Source organism: Octopus bimaculoides, chromosome 8, assembly GCF_046866305.1.
Source record: "Octopus bimaculoides isolate indiv1 chromosome 8, ASM4686630v1, whole genome shotgun sequence".
NCBI lineage: Eukaryota > Metazoa > Mollusca > Cephalopoda > Octopoda > Octopodidae > Octopus > Octopus bimaculoides.
The window spans coordinates 42093139-42112900 of NC_142935.1; positions in this window are offsets into that span (position 1 = coordinate 42093139).

Here is a 19762-nt window from a genome sequence, read left to right on the forward strand (position 1 = left end):
GATTATCTGCACAAGCATCGTTCAAGTGCTAGTAGCAATGATGTGTGCGAATGCTTCTAGAAAGATGATAAAACTAGTGAGCTTTCCCCGTGACGTGGAAATCACTAATATAAAAGCAATATGTAAGCATTTAAGGGAGATCCCAAATGAGCCCCAAGAATTCGCGGATATTGAACCACCTGACCTGCAGCGGCAACTGGTAGGTAAGTATAAGCCCTTTCTTTCTTCTCTAAAGTTTGTCTGGTCATGATGATGAGTTTAAATGTAGGCTCTATGGATGTTCATGGTCTGGGGCCACCTTGGAAGTGAGGTCGTCTGCTCAATGACTTCAGGTCACTAGCGATGGATGTGACGGCCGTCAGTGAAACAAGGATTTCCATCATATGAAAAAATATCTTCCATTTTGGACGAATTTGAGATGTACACATCTCTTAGTCGGCCTGGGAGGGAAACTGGAGGTGGCATCACTGTTTAGGAAACGTCTGGATCTTGAGGTAAGGACGGTCTTCTTGGATCCAGAATGTAAGTTGTTGGTCCTGGATGTCAATAATAAAAAAAGTGCTGCTTTTAGAGTTGTCGCTGTGCACGCCCTAAGTGGAGCGGCAAACACATTTCTTCAGACGCTTGAAGATTTTCCTTGGAAGGTTTCGCTTTTAGTTCTAGCTGGAGGCACGCCTAGACAGAGTAAGTCATTTCAAAAGGAAAGTAGGTGTAAGACCCTCAAAACGTCCAATTAAATGACAAATACTGACTGAATTTTCCGAATGTGCCAATGTGGACATAGGCAAACAGTATTGGTCTTCCTTATAGTATCAAGACAGAGTATTTCGTAGACCAGCAGAGAGAAGTAGCATGAGTTGCCCACAATTCTAAGTAGCATGCGTTGCCCACAATTCTACACAAAGGACGCATTGTTGATGTGTACTGTCGATATAAATAGTATCCGTAGTAAGTTGAATGCGTATATCCCGGCGTGTCAAGCTTTCAAGGGTCGAGTTAGTAAGTTAGTCCATAGAAAGCTGTCGGCTCTAATCGTCAACATCCGGTGCTGGATAGCTCTAAGAAGGGATACCAGAGTAAAGGCGGTAGGGTTTAGTGAAGAAATGATATCAGAGGAATCTAGGATGGAGGGAGAGACCTAATTAGAAGGCTAGAAGTAGCGCTTAAAAGTGATATAGCGACCGTCGTACTGGTGGAGAGTTTAACTTTGATTAATTCTTCAATGCCAAGCACGAAGGTTGCTCTTTCAGAGCAACGATGCGTGCACTAACACACGAGGGAACGAAAGCCATTGGATGGGCCCGAGTGGCACAGGTGCAACCTTGTAACGAAGCCACAATTCGGACTTAGACGGGACGGGACGGATGCATGCTACTCGAATCCAAGCAGATGAGTGCGAATTTTCAGCGGCACTTTGCCGAACTATATGAATCACGTGGTGAATCGGAGACGAGGAGGATTTCACCTCCTAACTCGGTGATATACCCTCCCTTCTGGCCAGGGTGGCGGATTTCGGCGAAATACCTATAACAGCCGAAAACATACGAGAAGCGATGACGAGCAGCACAAGGGAAAAATCTTCGGGGTGAGATGGTCTGCTCTTTGATCTTTGTCTTCATATGCAGAACGGGAGAACATCCTGCGGTGTGAGACATGGCATAATAGTGCTGCTAAAGGACCGGAACAAAGGGGACAAAGTAGACAATTTTACGCCCATAAGTCTGCAGAACGCAGATTATAAGAGTTTGTTCAAGGTGTTATCCGAGAGGTTAACGCTTGTTGATAAGCTGATTAGTGATGCACAGACATGTACTATCTCGGACAGATCAGATTTGGGAAGTGCGGTGGGGGAACACGACAGCAGCACGCTTAAAGTACCGGGAGAGCTGTTGTTACTGCGCATGCCGCAAACAACTTGAAAAAACATTCGGGATGTCTTCTCCCAATATGTGGACCCCACACCCACCATTAAAATAGTCTCTGTAGATCAACATGCTGAAACATTTACCAGCAGCACTGCCCAATGGCTGTGAGCGCTTGACGGCACTCTAGGTGCCGGTTTTTCAGCCTCTGTCAATGCTTCATCCAACTTGCAATCCAGTAAGATAGACGTTTTCTCGAGACCCAAGGCTTTCTTAAACCCCACTATTACTCACTCCGAACCTTCTCCCCATCTCCAGCTGAGTTATAGATTCGAGAATATTTCCTCTTTTGTTAAGAAATTTTTGTTAAGAAAGAAAGATTTGAAGTGGTCTCCTGCACGACGTAAATAACTATCTTAACCTTCTTCACATGTACGCAACGCAGAGCGGCATTCCGTTGGGCAAGTGGATTAAATCTGAAGTACTTTCCACAACTTCTCGTTTGATCAGGAGGAGAATCTCTGCTGTTGTCCCAGACTAAAACTCCCTCTTCATTCGCTTCTTCGGAAAGGATTCCACCGCATTCTAGAGCGGCACTTGTTAACAACTCCCAGGCATCGAACCCAGGTGGAACTCTCTTTCTCTCTCCTTCACTTACTCTCCTCCTCCTCCTCCCCCTCCTCCTCCTCATCCTCTCCCTCACTCACTCTCTCTCACTCTCTCTCTCATCCTTGTTTATGAGAACAGTCTAATCTGTTAAGTGTGTAATTATAATAATAATAATAATAATAATAATAATAATAATAATAATAATAATGCGCAAAACACTTTCAATACAGTAAACATAAGAGCACCACAGCAAACCACAGCACATACCCAAGGCGCACAGAGCTGCGCTCGGTAGTGAAGTGAAAGCACGTTATAAAAATAAAACTACTGAACAATAATAATAATAATAATAATAATAATAACCGGAAATGGAGGGCGTTGCATAGTAATGTGTGTAAAACTCCTAAATTAACTATTTTATAGTATTTATGATTATCCAACCAACGTTCTTTTGCTTGGTTTTATCATTGTTTTTGTTAATTATTGGTTATTATTATCATTATCACTATCGTTGTCACTTTCATTATCATCTTTCAATTCTGTTTCCCCTTCTTGCTGAGTGCCCTTCTGACATACAGGGCAGAGGAACGCACTGTATACATTTATAGGCTATCACACCAGATTTTTCATTTACAAGGTCATATAATAGAAAAAGGGGAAGAAAGACAGAAGAGTGGAAAAAGAAAAATATATAACATAAAATATAAAATAAACAACAAAGAAAAGAGATAAAATGATATAAAGGGCAAAAAAGGAAAGAAAATTCACAGCGACAATGCTCTTCTCAATACGAGTAATGTACCAGTAAATGCAATTCTTTGTACTTCTCCAGGTATCATTCTCAAATAATTATCAGTTCCTTTCTTGATCATTCCAAGTGCTCCTAGAATCACTGGTATTGTAACCTTCTTGAGATACTATCTTTGCTCCAACAACTTGTGGTATTATTAAATGTTGCTTACTTTTGATTTTTGTCTTGTACTTCACATAATCATATATATGTGAGGGTTGGAGGAGACAGTAGGAGAAAAAGAAGCAGCTTGGTGAATAGACCAAATTCCACAAGTATGTAAATAGGTTCAGCTGATGGTGAGAAGGAAATCAAAGGAAATCGAAAATGCGATTAGGGGACAAGAGAAGCGTCACTCTCTTGCACACTGCAGGGGTCAAATGTGTTTACTACTACTAGCGATCAATGAGAGCGCTAACCTTGGCCTTTGAAAGAACCAATTCACTTTCTGTTTTTTAATTACTGACAGAAAAATGATAATATATATATACTGATGTTTATATCGTTGAACTTTTTAATTTTGGTATTTTTAAATAAATTTTTCGAATCTTCGTTTTCTTTATATAAATTTTTGCTGTTGTTTACAGTTTTCGTAATTTTGCAGTTTGTATATATTGGCAGATGCTTATCTCCTTAATATTTAAAACATTTTTTTCGTGCGTTTAGTAGTGTTATTACAGGAAAGGATATGTTTACATATTCGAAAAGTCAGGGAGAAAAGAAATGTAAAATTTTCACAGATAATTGTTGATATTAAATTTTCAAATTTTATAAAGATGGTCATTTGTATGCCCAGTCAGAGAAAATTGTAGTGTTCTAGCAATAAAAAGGGTGTTTAGATTCTCGAAAATTCAGCGAAAAAGGAAGCGAATGAAAGGTAGGATAAGATTTACATAGAAAATTGTAGATATTAATAGGAGTGATTTTAAAATTCTCAAACGCATGATAATGCTAATAATATAGCCCGAACAGGATAATTTGCAGAACAAAGTGATGGCGGCCAATGTTTTAAAATTTTCTGAAGGTGATCATTTGCATGTCCGAACAGAGAAAACTTTTGTGTTCTTGCAATAAAAAGATGTATATTATTATTATTATTATTATTATTATTATTATTATTATTATTATTATTATTATTATTATTATTATTGTTCAGTAGTTTTATTTTTATAACGTGCTTTCACTTCACTACCGAGTGCAGCTCTGTGCGCCTTGGGTATGTGCTGTGGTTTGCTGTGGTGCTCTTATGTTTACTGTATTGAAAGTGTTTTGCGTAGAATGTGTGCAGTACCCAGTAGTGCAATTTTTTGTATGTTATATATATTTGTAAGTCCTGGTGTTTTTGTTATGTATTTGTCTGAATATTTTTTTATTATATCTAAGGCACCTACTATGATAGGAATTGTTTCTGTTTTTAGATTCCACATTCGAGTTATCTCTATTTCCAGGTCTTTGTATTTTGAAAGTTTTTCCATTTCTTTTAGAGAAACGTTGTCATCTGCTGGTATTGATACATCAATTAGAAAGCATTTTTTTTCTTCATGATCTTTGACAACTATATCTGGTCTATTTGCTTTAATTTCTCTATCTGTGTGTATAGGAATATCCCAGAGTATGGTTGCTTTCTCGTTTTCTGTGACCTTTTCTGGCGTGTGTTTATACCATCTTTTTTCTGTTGCTTTTCCATAGTGTTGGCATAGCTTCCAGTGCATATAGGCCCCAGTTCTGTCGTGTCTGTGAATATATTCCTTCTTAGCCAGGACTGGGCAGCCAGAGATAATATGATTTATTGTTTCTTGTCCATCTCCACATATTCTACAGTTACTTGTTATATTTCTTTTCATTATGTGTTTTTGGTAATTTCTGGTGGGGAGGCTCTGGTCTTGTGCAGCAATTAAAAATCCTTCAGTCTCTGCTTTGAGTCCTGAGCTTCTCAGCCATTGCTGGGATTTTCCCTGTCTATTTCTTTCGCATTTAGTTTAGCCCAGTATTTACCATGTAGGGGCTTTTCTTGCCATCGTTTTATCATAGTCCCTTGCTGTTCTAGTTTTAGTTTGGATTTCATTTGTTTTATAGCTTTTGTTGTTGTTTCTTCTTCTTCTTCTTCTTCTTCTTCTTCTTCTTCTTCTTCTTCTTCTTCTTCTTCTTCTTCTTCTTCTTCTTCTTCTTCTTCTTCTTCTTCTTCGTATTTGTTAGGTAGATTGATTTCTTGTTTGTATTTGTCAGCTTCCTTAAATACTGAAAACAGTTTTTTGTTTTGCTCGTGTTTTGTGGCTATTTGTATTAGTTTCCCTTGCTTCTGGAGTAGGTATTTTTGCAGTCCTATGGTGGTTATTTTATAATAGTTTTCTAGCTGTATAAGACCCTGCCACCTTCTGTGCGTTGTATATATAGCCTTTCTATGTCAGATTTTGGGTGGTGCATCCTATATCCTGTCATTATATTTCTTGTTTTCCTGTCTATTTTACATAGTTCGTTTAGTTTATTATTATTATTTTTATTATTATGATTATTATTATTATTATCATCATCATCATCATCATCATCATCATTATAATTATTATTATTATTATTATTATTATTATTATTATTATTATTATTATTATTATTATTATTATTATTATATGTTTGCCTTTTGTATTGTATTTGTACAAGATGTCTCCAAGTCTCACCTAGAGCCTTCAAGAGACACGTTGGGTGTTCAAACTGGTGTCATGACTTGGGTGCCATATATTTGGATTTGCATAAAGTATTGTTCGAGAGAATGTTTAAAAAAATATAAGAAAATTATAGGTTTTTGTAAAATTTTAGATGACATAGACAGTATTTTACGTAGGATATGGGCAGTTTTCATGTTTGAATTTCTGCCATTTTTTGGTTTTCCTAGTATCTAAGCTAGGTAGCAGCCCCTTTTGCTATCATTCCATTTTAGTATTGAGGTTCCACATTTTGCCAATTTCTATTTCAAGATAATTATAATTGTTCAGTTTTTGGTAGGTTTTGACAGATACATTCATGTCAATTGAGACACTAATATTGATGAGGAGGCAAGATTTCTGTTTGAAGTCCTTCAATATGATGTCTGGCCTATTCGCATCTGTCTGTCAGTTTGAGCGGTGAAGTTCCAGAGGAGTGAGATGTGGTCATTTTGAAGCACTGGAAGGTGGTCTGTGTTCTTATCATGGGGCAGGTCCACGCTTTTGCAAACTACTCGGTGAATATACTGTGCTGCTCTATCATGCTCTGCGTTGCGGATATGTGAAGAAGGTGAAGATAGTTATTTACGTCATGCAGAAGACCACTTCAGATCTTTCTTTCTTAACAAAAATTTCTTAACAAAAGAGGAAATATTCTCGAATCTATAACTCAGCTGGAGATGGGGAAAAGGTTCGGAGTGAGTAATAGTGGTGTTTAAGAAAGCCTTGGGTCCCGAGAACATGTCCATCTTATTGGATTGTAAGTTGGATGAAGCATTGACAGAGGCTGAAAAACGGGCACCTAGAGTGCCGTCAAGCGCTCACAGCCATCGTGCAGTGCTGCTGGTAAATGTTTTACCATGTTATTCTACAGAGCGTTGGTGGTAGCTAAGAATGACGACGTTGTCAGGGAAAGTCTAGTGTGTCAAATAAAACCAACTGGGTGTTCTTTTCCGAAAGATTTTCGGTCTGGGGCCCATCAACATTTCCAGAGGATTTTGCTGGTCTCCGACTCCGTCACTCTCTGCGGTCTGTGCTTATAGCACCTCTTCCTACTCGCTAGCCCCTACGTTTTGCATAGTTTCCAATGTAGCATTTTTACTACCCCATCGTATCGCCACAGCTTGTATTGGTATGGTGTAAGTTTAGGGCATTCGTTCGTGATATGTGCAATAGTTTCCTCCACTCATTTACAGATGCAGCACAGCGGAGACACTTGCACACTTCTAAGGTTGACCCATTCAATTCGTAGTCAAAGCTTGGTCTTGCACTGCCAGTCTCTTTATTCAGTGTTTCTTTCTTCAGCTAATCTCACCTATGTCTTCCAGCAACTTCAGTTGTGATTACGTGAAATGATTGTGTTGACACTTGTTGCGTAATACTTCTTCATGTTTTTTTTTGTAATTTTTCTTTTGATTTTCCTGTTTTCTCTGCTTTCAATCGTCCCTCATTCCTAACTGACACTAGCAAGGTTTCATTACTTTTTGGTTAGGTATCTCATTAAGCTCCCGAGTTCAATACATACGCAGTCTTCCACACTTATGAGGCTCCGTCCTTCATCTGCACTCCTCATGTAAAGGCGATCAGTATCTGAACGTGGATGATGGGTTCCACTCCATGCATCGTCAGAGCTTTCTTGCCTTCCTATCCAACTGCTTCAGCTCCGCCTCTGTCCAGTTCAGAATTCCAGAACCATACCGAACTACTGCGACTGCGCGCAAGTTTATTGCCGAAATCATGTTTCTGGCATTCAGCTTTGAAGTCGATGTTTTTCTCACTCACAGCAGGTATTCTTTCTTTGTCTTGTCTTTCATATCATGGTTTTTACCATTATTACCTCCACCTTAGCAAAGGCGGAGGTATTATTTTTTGTTGTTTGCATGTTTGTTTGTTTGTTTATTTATTTGTTTGTTTGTATTATTATTATTATTAGTAGTAGTATTATTATTATCATTATCATCATCATCATCATCATCATCATCATCATCATCATCATCATCATTATTATTATTATTATTATTATTATTATTATTATTATTATTATTATTATTATTATTATTATTATTATTATTCAGTAGTTTTATTTTTATAATGTGCTTTCACTTCACTGCCGAGCGCAGCTCTGTGCGCCTTGGGTATGTGCTGTGGTTTGCTGTGGTGCTCTTATGTTTACTGTATTGAAAGTGTTTTGCGTAGGATGTGTGCAGTACCCAGTAGTGCAATTTTCTGTATGTTATATATATTTGTAAGTCCTGGTGTTTTTGTTATGTATTTGTCTGAATATTATTATTATTATTATTATTATTATTATTATTATTATTATTATTATTATTATTATTATTATTATTATTATTATTATTATTATTAATGTGGTGATCAAGCAGAATCGTAAACAAACCAGACAAAATACGGTATTTCTTCCATCTCTACGATCTGAGTTCAGTTTCCGCCGAGGTCGAATTTAACTTTCATCCTTTCCGGTTCGAAAAAGTAAGTACCAGTTGATCACTGTGATCAATGTAATCGACTTACCCCCTCCACCGCCACCACTACCTCCTCGAAATTGCTGCTCTTGTGGCAATATTTGAACCATTATTACTTCCACCTGAGCGAAGGTGGACGTATTGTTTTTAGTCGTGTTTGTTTTTCTTTAGAGAAAATATTTCAAGAACCGCTTGATGGATTCTGATGAAACTTGCAGGGATGTGTGTCCTCGTGACTAGCACGATCGATCCGGTATCGATTAAGGATTTGGGATTATTTACTCTTTTTACTTTTTTGCTCTTTTACTTGTTTCAGTCATTTGACTGTGACCATGATGGAGCACCACCTTTAGTCGAGCAAATCGACCCCAGGACTTATTCCTTTGTAAGCCTAGTACTTATTCTATCGTTCTTTTTTGCCGAACCGCTAAGTTACGGAGATGTAAACACATCACCATCGGTTGTCAAGCGATGTTGGGGGGGGACAAACACAGACACACAAACATACATACACACACACACACACACACACACACACACACACACACATATATATATATATATATATACATATACATATATACGACAGGCTTCTTTCAGTTTCCGTCTACCAAATCCACTCACAAGGCTTTGGTCGGCCCGAGGCTATAGTAGAAGACACTTGCCCAAGTTGCCACGCAGTGGGACTGAACCCGGAACCATGTGGTTCGTAAGCAAGCTACTTACCGCACAGCCAATCTTACGCCTGTTCTATTTATTTTATATGAAATATTACGATGTTACATTCACTTTCAAGTCTTTCTCTGATTATCTCCCTTGTAATCACGCTCTTGGTTTCCGTGTAAGTTACGGTGGCATTGCTGATTCCAATATTTTTTTGTTTCTTTATTATTAATTTTACTCGCGTTTCTATCTTAGTAGAAACTGATGGATAAAGAAATTCAACTATATAAACATACGGCAGCAAAATCGTTCAGAAATAAAATAACGGAACATTTTTAGGATAACTAATTTTGAATATATTGCCCCTGTTTAAAACCTCTTACCTACTTAACAATTGCATTTCTAGCTCTGCATTGAAGGAAGCTTTACTTCTAGGACGCAAGTTTTTGTGTGCAACCATGTTGTTGAACCTCCGTTAACAACAACGCATGCAGTTCCTTTCCGATTTCTTTCACACTTGGATAAATGTTTTCACTATAGACCTTAATGGTCGTGAAGACACTATATCAGTGGATAGAGTAAAAAAAGGCCTTCACAAAGAAAACTCTCCATGTTCCCATTACAATCGACACACACACTGCATTATAAACATGGCCCGCACATTCACATTCACATTCCATGACTAGCATTGGCATCAATTAGGTACGAGATAAGGATTCTGGATTATTTTTCCTGTTTTTTTTTACATAATTCTTGAGAGCGGTTGAGTTCATTTCTAGTTTTCTTCTTTGTGAGAGCAGTTGAGTCTATTTCAGATATTCTCATTTTAAAAATCATCTCCGGCTAATCGTTGAGAGAACGTTGGTGTTGCCTTGGCGGAGGTTTGCGTTCTCTGACCGCTATTATTATTATTATTATTATTATTATTATTATTATTATTATTATCATTGTTCAGTAGTTTTATTTTTATAACGTGCTTTCACTTCACTACCGAGCGCAGCTCTGTGTGCCTTGGGTATGTGCTGTGGTTTGCTGTGATGCTCTTATGGTTACTGTATTGAAAGTGTTTTGCGTAGGATGTGTGCAGTGCCCAGTAGTGCAATTTTCTGTATGTTATATATATTTGTAAGTTCTGGTGTTTTTATGTATTTGTCTGAATATTTTTATTATTATTATTATTATTAATACGGCAGCTAGCAGGCAGAATCTTTAGCACACTGGGCAAAATGCTTAGCGGTATTTCGTTTGCCTTTACGCTCTGAGTTCAAATTATGCTGAGTTCGACTTTCCATTTCATCGTTTCGGAGTGGATTAAATAAGTACAAGTTGGGTACTGGAGTCGATGTACTCGACTTAATCCACACCTCTACCTGCTCCTTTGGCAAAAATCATAATAATAATAATAATAATAATTATTATTATTGTTATTATTATTATTATTAGTGTCAAAATTAAAAGAAGAGTGTCATTTGCTATCTCGTGAAAAATATTTCGACATCTTGCGCGTCTTCCACTAGTTCAAAAACTAAATTTGTCAATCTACTTCATTTTGGTTAATATAGAAAGGATTGAGGTAACTCCTCCTGAAGATATAGAGTCAAAATTAAAATAAGAGTGCCATTTGCTATCTCGTGAACAATATTTCGACATCTTGCGTGTCTTCCACTGGTTCAAAAAATAAATTTGTCAATCTACTTCATTTTGGTTAATATAGAAAGGATTGAGGTAACTCCTCCTGAAGATATAGAGTCAAAATTAAAAGAAGAGTGCCATTTGCTATCTCGTGGACAAGTGGAAGACACGCAAGATGTCGAAATATTGTTCACGAGATAGCAAATGGCACTCTTCTTTTAATTTTGACTCTATATCTTCAGGAGGAGTTACCTCAATCTTTTCTATATTAACCAAAATGAAGTAGATTGACAAATTTATTTTTTGAACCAGTGGAAGACACGCAAGATGTCGAAATACTGATTTCAAATTTTGGCATAAGATCAGCAATTTTCTGGGTAGAGCTAAGTCGATTGACTCAGCCCCAGTATTCAACTGATACTTATTTTATCAATCCTCGAAAGGATGAAAGAGTATGTTCACCTCGATGGAATTTGAACTCAGAACGTTAAGACGGACGAAATTTCCCGAAGCATTTTCCCCGGAGTGCTAACAATTCTGCCAGCACTCTGCGTTGTCAATATTCTTTTCTACTCTAGGCGCAAGGCCCGATATTTTGCGGGAGGGGGCCAGTCGATTAGTTGGACCCAATACGCAACTGGTACTTAATTTATGGGCCCCGAAAGGATGAAGGCAAAGTCGACCTCGGCAGAATTTTAACTAAGGAAGTAAAGACAGCCTTGTCAATATTATGATACTGAAATGTTTTTAAAGTAGAAAAATTCGTTTAAGTATATTTTCAATAATTAAAGAATAAGTTCTCCTTCCCTGCCGTGGTGTTTTAGAGAATTGGAACATTATAAATACAGTAATGCCCTATACCGCTAGGTTACGTTTTCTTCGTTATGATTAGGTTTTCGAGTTGTAAATTTGTGATGTAGGCCATCGGATAGCAATGCTTATTAATTTATCTTCTTTAATTTATATATTTGTTTACAAGCTCCAGGTTAAATATTTCTTGCGTTATTATTACATTCCATTTTATGAATTGGCAATATATGCTTTCGGCTACTTTCACTAATTGTGTTTTTAGTAACCTAATTTGTTTTAATATTTTAGGGATTTCGTCTGTCTTTACGTTCTGTATTTAAATTCTGCCGAGGTTGACATTACCTTTTATTCTTTCGGAGTAGATAAAATAAGTGACAGCTGAATAATGTGGTCGATGTAATCGACTTTTCCACCTCCACCAAACTCTTGGCCTTGTGCCAAAATGTGAAGGCAATATTATCTGGGCTTAAGTTATTTAATTTTTAGGGTGGCAATGATCATTTTAAGGTTCTCTGTTTTTTTATTTATTTTTAAATTGCTTACTCTGTTGCTATATATGTAATGATAATTGCTTGAGATTTAACATGCGCCTTTCAGCAATAAGTAGTTCTTCACACGAAGAACATATGATACTAAAGTTTCATTCCTGGTTCTACTGAACATGTCCGGGTAGCATTAATTCCCAGACAGTGTTTTTGTTATTAACCTTGTTAACGGCTCCAATAGCACTGTCCTTCACTTAAATTCTAATTCTTGTTGGACAAAACATGTTTATGGATTTATGTTATTTTTGATTTTCTTTAAATGGAACCTTGAATCGCCCTGTTGCTTATGCCAAATGTTAATAAAAATATACATGTACACATTATGAGTTCTATTTTTCCTGTTTGAATCACCATACCTGTCTGTCTATCTGTCTGTCTGTCTATCTCTCTGTCTGTCTATTTATCTATATATCTATCTATCTATCATTAGTATAGTGTATTACAGTTTACACATTTAATTTTATGTCGCATATATATTTCGCTTGTGACGTTGTATAGATACGTCTATGGTCAGAGAGACAAAATAAAGAAATTTATGGAATTAGAATCGCTTTCTAAACACCATGACCAAAACTATCATTTAATGGTGTTGTGAGTTTCAACATTCCATCTGCACACATTTCCTATTGCATTTCCCTGCAGGTGCAAAGCGTGGGATCTCGACAGAAACGGTTTTACCTCGACTACGTTGCTCGGTGTTCATGATTATTATTGTTAAGGCGGTGAGCTGTCAGATTCGTTAGCACGCTGAGCAAACGCTAAGTGATATTTCGCCCGTTGCTACGTTCTGTGTTCAAATTCCACCGAGGTCAACGTTGCCTTTCATCCTTTCGGAGTCGATAAATTAAGTACCAGTGAAACACTGGGGTCGATGCAATCGACTAGTCCCCTCTCACCAACCTCGAGGCCTTGCGCCTCCAGTGGAAAGTATTATTATTACTATCAATAATATTAATTCGCTAACTTTTTTGTTTTTGTACATGTGGTGTATGTCACACTTTCTTCAATGGAAGAAGTAAAAAGGTTGAAGGGAGAGGTACAAAAAAAGAGAAATAATAGGTTTTGAGCAGAGGAGGTATAGTTGAAGTGAGTGACAAAGCGGGAGAGAAGGGAGAGACACAGAGGAAGTGAGAGAGAAAGACAGAGTGCGAGAAAGACAGAGTGCGAGAAAGACAATGGGTGGTGTCTGTAAGGAAGGTGGTGTTCTTTTTTCCGTGTTTAAATGTTTATTAGCATTATCAGATTAGACTAATGCATACATCAAAAGAAAAGTGGATACATAGACCAAAAGGAAAATAGATACATAGATCGAAAGAAAAATAAACACATACACACATTGTTAAGTTAAAAGCGAGAGAAAGGAGGGACAGAGAGGAAGTGAGAGAGAAAGAGAGGAAGTGAGAGAGAAAGAGAGAAAGTAATAGAGACAGTGAATGGTGACTGAAAGGAAGGTGGCGATCCTTTTTAGTATTTAAATGTCGTGTTTTTTATTGTTTATAAGTATTTTGTGAGTAGACTGATACATATATCTAAAGAAAAGTAGATACATAGATCCAAAGAGAAGTAGATACATAGACACATTAGTAAATTAAAGTCAAATAACTACAGCAAATATTGGATGTTCTTTCTCTTTTCATTACCACACCAGAATAAAATTAACGCGCAAGTGATTGAGTACTCCACAGACATGCATACCATTAACGTAGTTCTCAGGGAGATTCAGCCTCACAAAAAATGTGACAAGGCTGGCCCCTTTGAATTACAGCTACAACTCATTTCGGTCAGCTGAGTGGACTGAAGCAAGATAAATCTTCAAGTGTTTGGAAGAACGCGAAAAAAGATCGAGTATAGAGACAGGGAAATCTTTTAGTCGTTAGGTCACTATGGGTGTTAATCCGGTCCTAGCAGCGGCATTCGTGGGTCTCACAGATACGCAGGCTTTTGTTGTCACACTGAGCGTGAGTCGAGGGCGAAGTCACTACTAGACGGAATAGCAATTATTTCGTCTTAGCTTTCACTGCTTATACTAAACACATGACATTTGTACCTTACGATATGAAACATCTCCTTTTCTTTCCTTCTTTAAAAAAATGGCACTCCGTCAGTTACGACGACGAGGTTTTTGTTTATCTGATCAAGGGAACAGTCTGCTCGTAAAATTAACTTGCCCGTGGCTGAGTACTACAGAGACATGCATACCGTTAACGTTGTTCTCTGGAAGATTCAGCCTCATGCAGAATGTGACAAGGCTGGTCCCTTTCAATTACAACTACAACTCGTTTTTACCAGCTGAGTGGGCTGCAGCAAGGTGAAGTTGAGTGCCTTGCTCAAGAACATAGCGCACCGCAGCGTATCGTACTCATGACTTTACGATCGTAGACGGAATACCCCTAACTACTGAGCCACGCACCTTCTCTCTCTTAACCGAAGAGAAAAGGACTGAAGCGATAGAGACACGGAAGAGAAAGCCTCAGTCATTTAAAATGACAATTAGACTGAAATACGATCGATCTTTTCTAGCTTCTTAACTTTCAGCAATGAAGAAGGAAAGAGATTTAGTAATGAATAGAAGAGAAAATCATTCAGGTGATTAGGTTTTCGTTCTGGGAGTTCTAGAAGGATCGAGTGTTAGTTTTCTCTTCTTTACCCCAACTCGGTACTTATTCGCCTTCTTTGATAGTGTTTCATGTCTTTTTGCTGGGGAGAAACACTATGTTTTTTTTTTAATTATTATTTCAGGCACGTTTAACATTTTCTCTAAAAACTAAAAGCAATCCCACATCTCTTCCCCTTTTTTGTAAAAAAACTAATTCAAATGTCGAACTGGTTATAGCTGTGAAAAGAGCCCGAAAAAATGGGTAATACCCACTACAAGATGTGAGAAGGAAAAAAGTTGCCAACAGGTGGCTACACTAAATTCAACTCTATACTTTCTAGAGTAATTTCTACTTTAGCCTTTGGGCCGACCAGAGACTTGCGAGTGGATTTCGTAGAAGGAAATTGAAAGAATCCCGTCGTTTATATATATATATATATATATATATATATATATATATATATATATATTAAAACAAAGTGTAAAAAATCATATATTAATTAACATCGATTTATTACCAGGAAGTTAGCACATTTAAAGAATCAAAGAGATTCAGAAACAATATCTGCGATCTCAGGGGGTTAAAGTATATTTTTATATATAACGTTGACCACTAACGTGGACATTTAATGTGCTAGAAATAGATCACACCTTGTGTCTACTAAGACCTAAATTGTTCTCAAAACGGAATTCAGCGGAATACCAAAGCGTAAGCGGGCAAAACATTTAAAATTACCGAAAAAAAATCATTATTAAAACAGGAAGTAATTTCGAAATTAACATTCTTACCGAATGTCTGTTTCTCTTCAGCCTCATCCGTAATGTAACCATAATTCTGAGAACCCTATACAAACTTGCCCGCCGTCATAGGTGAACGTGTATGTGGTTCTGTTAATCACAGCTTAATGGTAAAATTCAAAAGTCTTCGTTTTGGCGCGCTAATTCCGAGAACATGTCTGCAGAAAATATTTACTGCGTGGCACCTTGGGCAAGTGTCTTCTACTATAGCCTCGGGCCGACCAAAGCCTTGTGAATGGATTTGGTAGACGGAAACTGAAAGAAGCCCGTCGTATATATATATATATATATATATATATACTTGTATGTATGTGTGTGCATATATTTATGTGTCTGTGTTTGTCCCCCAACATGTCTTGACAACCGATGCTAATGTGTTTACGTCCCCGTAACAGTAACGGTTCGGCAAAAGAAACCGATAAATTAAGTACTAGGCTTACAAAGAACAAGTCTTGGGGTCCATTTTCTCGACTAAAGGCGATGCTCCAGCATAGCTGCAGTCAAATGACTGAAACAAGTAAAAGGGTTTCCCCCTCTCGTTCTTCCTTCTGTTGTTCTTCACCTCTCCCCTTCACTACTATTTCTCTCTCTCTTCCTCCCTGTCTCTCGTTGCTCGCCTATGTTCAACTTCCTCCCCATTTTTTTCTCTCTCTACCACACTTTCTCCACACTCCTCGCTGGTCACATGTGACTAGCTACTGCTTTCTTTCTTCTCTTGTCCACTGCCAAGCTATCACGGACTTTCTTCTCTCTTCCCCTCAAGTTCGTCACATCACAGCGTTCACTATACAGATATTTTTGTCACGTCTGGCCTGCAGCCCTTCTTGTTTATTTTCTCTGTTTCGATTTCCTGTCGTGTTTTCTGTTTGTCACTTAATTCCTCCGCATTACAAATTTAATTTATTTTATTTTTTTCTGCAGGAAGAGCTATTCAATCAATGCGTCCTGCCATAACACTTCGAAACGCTTAGTTTAGAATAGAGGCGGCTGATGAAGGAAATATTCTCTATGTGGGCTGTTTGTTTTCTGTGCTCTGTTTATGTTCTGTTTTCCATTTTGTCCAAGTTTTTGTGACGTCCTGTACCCAGATATGCATCTATATATACATCTAGATGTAGATATGTACATACATATACGTACATATGCATATACTCACATATTATTTGTATCATATATATATATATATATATATATATATATATATATATATATATATATCAGTATGGAACAGACGCTGAGATGTTATTGTACATCGCTGGGATGGATGCAAATCTACTTGTATTTTTTGCACCATTCTTTTCCATCTTGCACCGAATTGCTTTGCTATATTGCCTTACGCTTGTCATGGATGTCTTCCACGAAACAAAACAGTCCTTCAACTGCAACCATGGACATTGTTAGTACCTCATCAGGATAAGCAGGGACGTAATTTGATCACTTGAAACTATGATGCTACGACGAAGAAATTACCTCTTTGTATCACAATAGTATCGAAGAATAATTTCCTTAAATATTCATGAATTCTTCATATTTATTCTAGAACAAAGGTATGGAGCTTTGACGGGCAGGGGAAAATAAGTTTGGCCAATTGCAAAGTATACGATATTTATACCAGATGTGAACATAAAAATGCCCCGATTCTAAAAAGTCATTTTGATGCGGATTACGTGTGTAGCAGAGGAATCCTAACTTCGGAATATCAGTTCCAGTACCAGTTTCGACGAGACTCAATATAAAGATTTATATGTGGGGGGGGGGGCGTGTGTGTGTGTGTTTGTGTGTCTGTGTTTGATCCCAATATCGCTTGACAACCGATGCTGGTATGTTTACGTCCCCGTAACTTAGCGGTTTGGCGAAACAAACCGATGGAATAAGTACTAGGCTTACAAAGAATAAGTCCTAGAGTATATACATATATATATATAGTTTGATCCATAGAAAGGCACGCATAACCATATAATATCATTTCCAGGAGATGACGACTCTACTCTGATGAATCTCTGTCTCTTGTGTGGTCCAATGAGAAGAATTTCTGAACGACTCTGAAGATGCCAACAATATGCATATAGATGTACTTCCTTTCAGTGCTGTGGGAATTAATTTTAGTAACTGTTAACATAATCTACTTTATGGTATGGATGAACTAAGCTTAATTTTAGCCTCCCCATTCTTATAAACCCCAAGTATCTGATTAACTAGCTATGTGAACGTGTATGCACCAAACCACAAGTCTGAGTAGGCTTCCACCTTCGCGGATGCTTCTATCAGCGAGTGTACATGCGCCATGCAGCTTGCGCGAGGCGTTTATACATCGATATCCGTTAACGGTAATTTTAAATAGTGTATTGTTTGTACATTGTTTTCTTTCTATTTATTATTTCATTATTGTTCTTCTATATAAATGAGGATATATCCTTTAATTTGCTGCATTTCTGTACACGAAATAAGATGATATATTGCGGAACTATTATTATGACGAACTATATTTAGGTATCATCAGAAGAGGTACATCTGCACCGTCGGATGCTCCTGCACCAGTTGTTAAGTATCTCATCCGTGAAGTATCGATGCTAGATGTTTCGAAACTATTGTAGTGATTATTTAAAATTATCGTATCAACCATCTTCCTGATTTCATTTAGTATGTGTGGGCGGCGGTGAGCGTGTGCGTATGAATGTCTATCACTACCTTTCGATAGATAGATACAAAGAAAGAAAGAAAGAAAGGAAGAAAAAAATAAAGAAAGAAAGAAAGAAAGAAAGGAAGAAAGAAAGAAGGAGAGAAAGATAGATAGATAGATAGATAGATAGATAGATAGATAGATATTTTTACCATATACTATCCATACCAGTTAACAGTTGTAAGGGACATAACCCAAAATCATTGGACAATATTATTTCTCTTACTTTAGTACTTTTATCATTTTTCATTTTTTTTATTCCCATTTCCTTCTCTCGTAGAGTGAGCGCCATTACGAAGATAACAATGCCGTCTCAAGGAACAATTGCCATATTCTACGTGTGTAAAACAGTAAATATTTATATATATATATATATATATATATATATATATACACACACACATATGCTTTTTATAAATATATATATATATATATATAATAGCTCGTAATAACTGTATTAATATTTTTAAATTTATAAAAAAAGATTTAATATTATTGATACCATAATATATACGAGCACTCAATTCTAATTTCAGCATATCATATTTCTATTGAATATTTCTAATTAATGAATTTATATATATATTTACTCTTTTACACATTTATTTCTTATTTGACTGCAGCCATGCTGGGCACCGCTTTTAGACGAGCAAATCGACCCTAAGACTTATTCTTTGTAAGCCTAGTACTTATTCTATCGACCACTATTGCCGAACCTCTAAGTTACGAGGACGCAAACACAGCAATATCGGCTGCCAAGTGATGTTGGGGAGGCAAACACAGACACACAAACATACAAATATATATATATATATATATATATATATATATATATATATATATATATACATACATACATATATACGACGGGCTTCTTTCAGTTTCCGTCCACCAAATACAATCACAAGGCTTTGGTCGGCCCGAGAATATAATAGAAGAAACTTGCTCAAGGTGCCACGCAGTGGAAATGAACCAGGAACCATGTGGTTGGTAAGCAAGCTATTTAACACACAGCCTCTGATGCGCCTATATATATATATATCTTTGAAAACATAAATATTATATAATTATATGCTTATATCCATACATATATGTCCGTACCGACATCTATGCATATAATTATATATTATTTATGTTATTATCTGATCGAACGCCACGCATTTCCTTCAAGTATATATATCTTTAGTTGTACGAAAGCAGCTACAAGCTTTAGGCTCGTTGAGTGGAATAATGCGACAAGTTTGTATAGCCTATCGCGTAGAATATGGCAATTGTTCCTTGAGACGGCATTGTTATCTTCGTAATGGCGCTCACTCTACGAGAGAAGGAAATGGGAATAAAAAAAAAGAAAAATGATAAAACTTGAAAAAAGTACTAAAGTAAGGGAAATAATATTGTCCAATGATTTTGGGTTATGTCCCGTACAACTGTTAACTGGTATGAATAGTATATGGTAAAGATATCTATCTATCTATCTATCTATCTATCTATCTATCTATCTATCTATCTATCTATCTATCTCTTCTCACGGACGTGCTGTCACATCGGCTGCGAAGGTAAACGTTTATTTGGCCTTTTATTGTCCACATTTTGTTGGA